The sequence below is a fragment of the Eulemur rufifrons genome, chromosome 6 (genome assembly GCF_041146395.1).
Source record: "Eulemur rufifrons isolate Redbay chromosome 6, OSU_ERuf_1, whole genome shotgun sequence".
NCBI lineage: Eukaryota > Metazoa > Chordata > Mammalia > Primates > Lemuridae > Eulemur > Eulemur rufifrons.
Window position 1 is genome coordinate 10,782,245 of NC_090988.1, and position 8,100 is coordinate 10,790,344.

Sequence of the window (8,100 nt, forward strand, 5' to 3'; positions counted from 1 at the left end):
CTGCTTGACTTTTGAGCAAGCTCCGGCACCTGACAGCAAGAGGGCTGTCGGCTTGAGCCCTCCTGCCTGTTTGGTAGCCCGCTGAAGCAGGGGTGCTGGAATGCGAAACCGAAAAGTAAACGGCTGCCCTAAAGGCCATTAAGATAAGAAGCAGCTAGTAGGGTGCCAAGGGACCAGGATGCCCTGCAAACAGCCTGCACCCTTGCTTTGATCCCATCATTCCTTCTCTACCTCCAGGGTCAAGGGGCTCTTGGAGGTCCCCAGAGCTTCCCTCTGCCAACTCCTTCCTTTCTCTCCAGTTCTTTTCATAGCTCTTTTATCTGCCTCCTTGTGTTTCCTGCTCTCCTGTAGCCTTGTGCTGTGCTCCGTCCCACATGGCCTTAGCAACGTTCAGTCCACATCCTCTAACTCACCCGATTTCCTTGGACCCTCACTCCCAGAAAGACTTTCATTTTTTTTTTTTTTTTTTGGAGACAGAGTCTCGCTCTTCTGCCCTGGCTAGAGTGCCGTGGTGTCAGCCTCGCTCACAGCAACCTCAGACTCCTGGGCTTAAGCGATCCTTCTGCCTCAGCCTCCCAAGTTGCTGAGACTACAGGCATGCGCCACCATGCCCAGCTAATTCTTTTTATATATTTTTAGTTGTCCAGATAATTTCTTTCTATCTTTTAGTAGAGATGGGGTCTCGCTCTTGCTCAGACTGGTCTCAAACTCCTGACCTCGAGAGATCCACCCGCCTCGGCCTCCCAGAGTGCTAGGATTACAGGCGTGAGCCACCGCGCTGGGCCCCAGAAAGACTTTCTTGATTATTTGTTGACATGTGAGAAAGACAGGACCAAGATTGGAGAACATTTTTATTTCTATTTTTTCCTGATCTTGATTCTGGATTTTGCTTAAGTACTTAATTGATAAAGCTTATACTTCAAATCACTTTTTATAGTTCCCCAACAATTCACAGCTGGTGATTTCCGTCACTCTATCTACAGTAAAATTGTCCTGGTTTTAAACATTAGGGATTTCAGGAGACCCTCTCTGAGCAGAAAATGTTTCGAGGCTACAGCGTGATGGGGGAGGTACATATCATCCAGGGCAAGTGGCCCTACTTACGGGACTTACTTTGTGTATCCTCAGAAGAGCCTTGCTTTGTCTAACTGCAGTGTGCCACCCCGTCAGGCGCCCTGTGCCAGGAGGAATCCAGATGTTCATCATAGCCCCCTCTGGTGAGCCTCTCACAGCTCTTCAAAACTGTCTCCATCTGCTTCTCATGCTGCAGTAAGGGGACCTGAGGTGGCGAGTAAAATTCATCTGTTCTGATAGAGGAAGAAAATGATGCCAAAGGGGAGGAGGGGCTGTATTAGAATCAGGAACCTGAGAGAAAGGGCCAAGAATAGAGCCGGGATGCTCCGATCCCCAAACCGTCCTTCTGCATGACACACAGAGGGGCTTCTCCTGTTCCTGAGCCTCCACATTGCCGTCTTGGCCACTGCCAAGTGTTGTTCCCTTCCTCCAGTCTACCCCCTGCAGCGTCTCCCCCCGTGAAGTTAGTGTTGGTTGGGTGGTTTAGTTTGAGTCTTTGAGTCTAATTCCCTGCTCTCAGCCCTGCCCAGGCCCTCCTATCCAAGAGGCCTGGTTTCATTCAGCATCTCATGGCTGATTTCTGACAAGGATGTATTTGTTCCTGTCTGAAGCTGCCTTATAGTCTGATTTCCTGTCAGGATGATCAAAATTGATTTCAGCTGAGCTGAAAAAGAATAATCCAGACAGGGCTCCTCTGGAGTGGAAGACAGAGTCCCCAGGGGGACACTGTACTCTTTCTTTAGATTATTTGCAGTTTGAAACAAGTGATCTGCTCAAACTGAGGCCTTTAGGCCAATTAAGTGATGAGGGGTAGAATGTCTGATGTGATTTGTTCTTTCTATGAGCTCTTCAAGGAAAAGAAAAATAAGTAGGAGTCTGCGTGACGCACTGTTCCAGCAACCTGGAGAAGAGGTGTCATCTGCCAGGTCAGCCTCTGACCTCACTATCATACCAGGCTTATTGGAACACGTATGACCCAAAGGAGGATCTAGAACAATGAATGCACATGGTAGATACCCAGTAAATACTTGCTGAATTAATTAAAGAGTTGTTTTAGTGCCATACAATATCTCTGCATTATTTAGAGAACTCTTGCTGTGGAGTAGATAGAGGCTGAAAGAGACAGAAAAGAAATTAAAATGAGTTTGGCACTGAGACAGACTAAAGATGTGTCTAAACATGAGATAGAAATCATGTCCTCTCTTAGCAACCCAGTTTCGCCACGTGTAATGGCTCAGGAGCTAATGTTGGCAGAAAGAGGAGAATGAAAACTTACTTCCAAGTCCCCCAAATCAGTGAAAGTGCTCCATTTCCATGATCCAAGGAATACCTAGGACTATTTCTGACCAAGAGAAGAAAGAAATAAAAATTCCTGCTCAGGAAACTCAAATTTTTGCAGAGCTGAAGAACTTGCTGTTTCATAGCTTTAGCTAAATAACTCTAGCTTGATTATCAAATATTAGAATTGGGAGAAACAAGCATTGATGCAAGTAAAAGAATATTCTGCTGCTGATTTAAAGACAAGTGAATCGCTAAATATTTTTATTAGCAGCAAATTTGCTGCTTGCTGGAACTAATTTCACGCCCTGTAGATATGGTGCTTAAGTTGGAAATGGCGTTAAATTGCTGTCTCCTTGAGGCGGGTAAGTTTTCTTGTGGCAACAGCCACTAGATGGCACAGACAAGGTAGCTATCCTCTAAGATAGGCAGCTTTGGAGCCAATGATAGGGAAGTCCAGAGGAAATTCCGCTTGCATTTTCCTTCTTTCTTCCAAAGAAATGTCCGTGTCCCAAATATCTAAACCTTTCTAAAAGGGAGTTGCCTAGAAAGAACATTCCTCCTAAGGTTCTTGAATTTCTCAGTTCAAGCCTTTCTCCAAACTCATATAACACTTTTACTTAGCACATTCAATTTGCCAATCAATTATAACACATAGTTTCTTGTTTGTGAGCTCTATCTCTTCTACTACACTATAGCTTCTAGAAAGGAAAGATGATATTTTACTGCCAGAATTGGAACCAAAGTGAGCAAACAGGTACAACTTGCAGGTCAGAGAGCTAATGCAGAAGAACTGAGGCAAAGACGGCGGCACAAAGGATGAGAGCAGGTTAGATCAGAATGCAGAGGTCACAGAGGAATTGGGCAACTGAATCAGGTGAGAATTCCAAAGTGGAGTCAAGTCCAGGACTGAGGGTCAGGAAATTGCTGTGGCTCAGAATCCAGTAAACAAGTCAGAGTCAGAGGACACGTTAAATAGTAAAGGTCAGCGCACACTGTGGATGAACAAATAAACCAACAGAATGCAGAACACAAATGCCCAAGGGAAAAATAAAGGTAAGAAGCCGAAAGGTCAAAGCAAAAGTCAAGAACAACACAGAAGCAGGGCAAAACACACACAAAAAGATTGAGGTACTCATTAAACAGATGCTTAGTGGCCAGTTAATGCTAGAACCAAAACGGGTTCACTAAGAATGAGTTTTGCTAAACTGAACTAAACGCCTTGTGCAATAGAGTTATGTAGTTGAGATTTATGATCATGTTATTTATTCTCTTGCTTAAAGACTTATTTTCTAGATAAACCCTTCACCTATAGGATAAAGCCCAAATTCCTTAACATTTAAGACACTTCCAACATCAGCTCAGCTCTTCACACTCATTTGCCTGAACCTGGTACTCACTCACACTGTAATAGTTGCTGTTCCTGAATCATTCCAAAGACATTCACTCCTCCCTGGTTTACATATCCTGTTTCTCCATAGGAATTTCTTCCTATCTCCAGTCTCCACTTACCTCACAAAACCCCTACAGAGGTTTCAAGGCCAGGTTCAAATGTCACTTTTTTCTGAAGCCTTCCTTTCTCTTTCTTCACCATGAAGACTTAATCTCCTCTTTCTCTAGGTTCTTGATACATTTCGCTTACATTGCTAATGTTTAATATGATATAATATATATGATATATTATCTATTATATTTTATTTTCCCTCTATCTGTCTCTCTAATGCAATTTTTAACTATACATGTATGGATTTAGAGCTGATGTGTGTGTGTCTGTCACCTCTGCTAGATGTGAACTCTTTAAGACCAGACTAACATCTTGATCATTTTTGTGTTATTAGTGTCTAGCGTAGAACCTAGCAGATAGGAAGTCAACAATATGTTTATTCTTTTAAATAAGAGAAAATGCCAAATACGATGTATATTTAAACAGAATATTCAATAAATCTTCAAGGATTTCAACAGAATGTTTAATAAATCTTCAACATTATGTTGTAAAATGGGTCATTAGGCAAAATTGAAGATGTCTGAACACATACCCAGACTGGAAGGAGGTCTCCACTGCTACCAAGTTTTGTCTTAGTCATTTTTATTAGTGACTTGGATTAAAACATACAAAGAATGTTTGTTAAATGTGAAAGGAGACCCACTAATACCATAGGAAAGAAAATCAAAACTAAAAATGAGTCTAATAGGCTGGAATGTTGAGCTCAAACTAACAAGGTAAATGTTAAATAAGTGTAAAGTACTATATTTAGATTTCAAAAATAAATTGCACACACTAAGCATGGTGGAATTTGACTTGGCAGCAATTAATGTGCAGAAGAGTTAAAAGCGTCAGTTAATAAAAAATTATAAAAGCAGTGAGATAAAACCAATAACAAACTAAGGACATTGGAATCCCTGATGGTCATTTGGTGCCCAGCTCAGAAGAAGCAGTCCTAACATCACTGTACTCCATGTCTTTTGGAGCTTATTTGAAGTATTATGGCAATTCTAGCACCAGATTCTAAAAGACGCATTGATAAGTGAGGTATCACAAGGATGGAAAAACATGCACCATATGTACATGCCATCAAATTGGTACTAACTGATCAACACTGAGGTGCTCACGTGGTAGTGATATTCACTGGGTGCCGGTCAGGGGGAGAGGTTGGGGGGTGGGGGGTAAACTCACAGCTAGTGGAAACGGAGCACACTGTATGGGGGACGGACATGCTTGTGGCCCTGGCATGGGGGAGGCAAACACATTTCATGTAACCAAAATGTTTGTAACCCCATAATCCTGAATTTAAAAAAAAAAAGATGCATTGAAAACCCACAGTTCATCCAGATAACTGTAACCAGGATGGTAAAGAAGTCTAGAAACAATGAAATAAACAAAGAATGTGAAAACTCTGTGGAATCTCGGAAAACTGAAATAATGGAAGTTTCAATAGGTATCTTCATATATTTTTTAAATCGCCTTTTATGTGTTGCCACAATGGTCAAACTAGAAATGATGAGTAGGGATTGTGAGGAGACAGAGAGTTTGGCTCAATGTGGGAAAGAACTTTCTAAGATTTACAGTCATCCAACAATGAGGTGGGCAGCTTTGGAGGTTGAGAGCTCCCCAATCCTGAAAATATTCAAGCAGAAGCCAAATGACTAGATAAGAGATTTACGGAAGAAGAGGTTTTTGTTTTGTTTGTTTTGTTTTTTTAGTATACAAAGTATAAAAACCTTCCTTTGTAAAATTCTTCCAGTGGCTCATCAGAATCTGTGGGATACTGTCGAAATTCCTTATGTCATGTAAGCTCTTGGTGATCCCGATGCCGACGACCTTCTGCCTGGTCTTCTGCCTTTGCCGCGCCCCCTGCTTTCAGCCCAGCACACCCCATGCCACACTCATCCCCCACCCGTTGCCAGCAGCCAGTCTGCCGTGTGCTTGAATGTCACTAGATACTGGCACGTGCTGTTCTTTGTGTCTAGAATCCTTTCCCGCCTGTCCTCTGTGGCTAATCTGCACTCACCTAGAGCGGCTGTGTTCAAGCGTCACCTTGGAAGCCTTCCCTGACCCCTCCAGCTTCCTCCTGTGTACCTGGGAGGCACCCTAGATTTGCCTCTGAGGTAGCCTTTCTCGCCAGGGTGTTTTTCTTGGCATCTCCCGTGGGGAATGTGAACAATGTGCAGAAAGGGGCTGTGTCGTATCTCCCCCTCTCCCATTTCCAGGACACTGCCTGATGGGCGGCGGAATGCTCAGGCTTTGAAGTGAATCGCATCAGGCCTTTATTCCTGAGGTCAAAACATGACCAAGGGGTCAGGCAGAATCTGGAGTCTACCTCGTAGGCCGTCATCTTCAGAAACAGACCAACTCAAGGCATGGCCGTCCCTCTCAGCCAAGTACCACCTGAAGGATCACACACCGGGCTTCCTTTTTCTTTAGGGAATTTGGCTCCATTCTTTTCATTTCTCAAGCTCCCTGACCTTTGTCACTCCCTTCCTTTCTTCTCCCTGTCCCCTACTTACACACTCACTGACTCCCCCTAAGCGTCTCAACCTGGGGAACACATTCGCTAGGCAATCAAAGTGATTCTATTTTTCATCATGTATTTATTAGATTAATTTAAATCACATCTACTGCCTTCAGGGCCTCTGAGTGTGTGTAGCAAACTCGTAATGTTAATAGTTTCTGAGGAGAATAGTTTGGCATGGTGCCCCAAAGATTAGCAAAACAGGGGTCTGAGGCAGAAAGTTCCAGAACTGAAATCTTCAAGACTTCTTCTCCTCCTTATGGAGAAGTGGGAATATTTGTGAGACTGCACTTTCGAACCTGGCCACCCCTAGGTATTTGTGAGCTTCTGAGAGAATTATATTGACAATCCTGATTTAGCACTTAGATCTCCATTCTAAGTATGTGGTCTTTCAATCCCAGAACACAGCACCAATCTGTAAAAGGCTTTTCAATTTGAGCGGCTGAGAGCTCAAAGATTTGTCCCCATATTTTAAAATCCCTCAGTTCTGAGTCCGGCTGTCTCCTCTCCCTCAGAGCTCGGGAACAGTGGCTACACTCCTCACAGCTTCAGCTTGCCCCTGTTCTGAAACACCCTGACCAAACAGACAGAAGAGGGCCTTGGTGGGCTCCCAGATGAACGGGCTGCACAGTCAACTTCAAACCTCGTAAGCAAGTGTGGGCTCAGCCTCGCCACAGGCTGTAACAGTGCCTCAAGACATCTGCCGATGCAGAAACCCCACGGTTCTTCTAATACTCTCACTCTTTCCCACAAAGTACCGCAAGTTTCCTAACCCCCACCACCAAATGTTCCTGTATGGGCTCCAGCTGAGCTTGCCATATATATCCTCCTAGCTGTCGCCTGGCATTTTGCCTCTCAGGCTTATGGTCCTCTCCTCCTTCACGAGAGCTGAGGAAATTAGAACTCACAGAATCCTCCTCCGGCCAGCCAGTTGATATCAGCTCCCCAGAAAGGATGCCCAGATTGCAAACCCAGCGGCTGGGCAGGGCTGATGGGGCCAGAATCTCTCTCTTGCTGCTTGATGGCTTGATAGCCTCCTCCTAATCTATAGGAGAACAAAGAGACATTAAACCCCAGCTTATCATCACCCTTGGCACGCTCCAGGAGAGGATGCCATCTTACAAATAACAAAGAAATCCCACGTACCCTACAGATGAGAGAAGTGAAATGAGCCTTCTCACTCCACACGCTGGGGAGGAATCACCAAAATCTAGTTAAGGACTAAGGTGTTATGAGAATCAGGCCCCCTTCTGACCATGGGCTGCACTGTTTGTTCTTTATCCCCACTTTGCAGAACAATGCAAGCAGAGTAATACTCAATAAATACTTGTCAAATGAATGGGCAAATGATGAATGAAGGGCCCTACTTTTAGGTATCCATGCCCAGGCACATACAATTACTTGCCTGGTGCCTGGCTAAGAGGCACAGCCTCCTGCCCTCCACTGATGCTGTAGAAAAGTAGAGGCTAAAAGTTGAACCCATGACTCACATAAAGTAGCTACTCCCCCAGTTATCAGAACGCCAGCTTTTCAAATGATGCTGAGCATAATCAGAGCTCAACTCCCTCTTTGTCCATCAACCTATTCCTATTCTTTGGCTTGAGAGTTAGACTAGAACTCCTTTCCAGTGTGCTAGACCTTCCCAGTTACCCAATAAGCCAAATGAACCCAATCATCTGGCAGCTGAGTCCTCTAAAACATTTAATTTGGCACTTCATAATGTTAAGGCAAACCAACC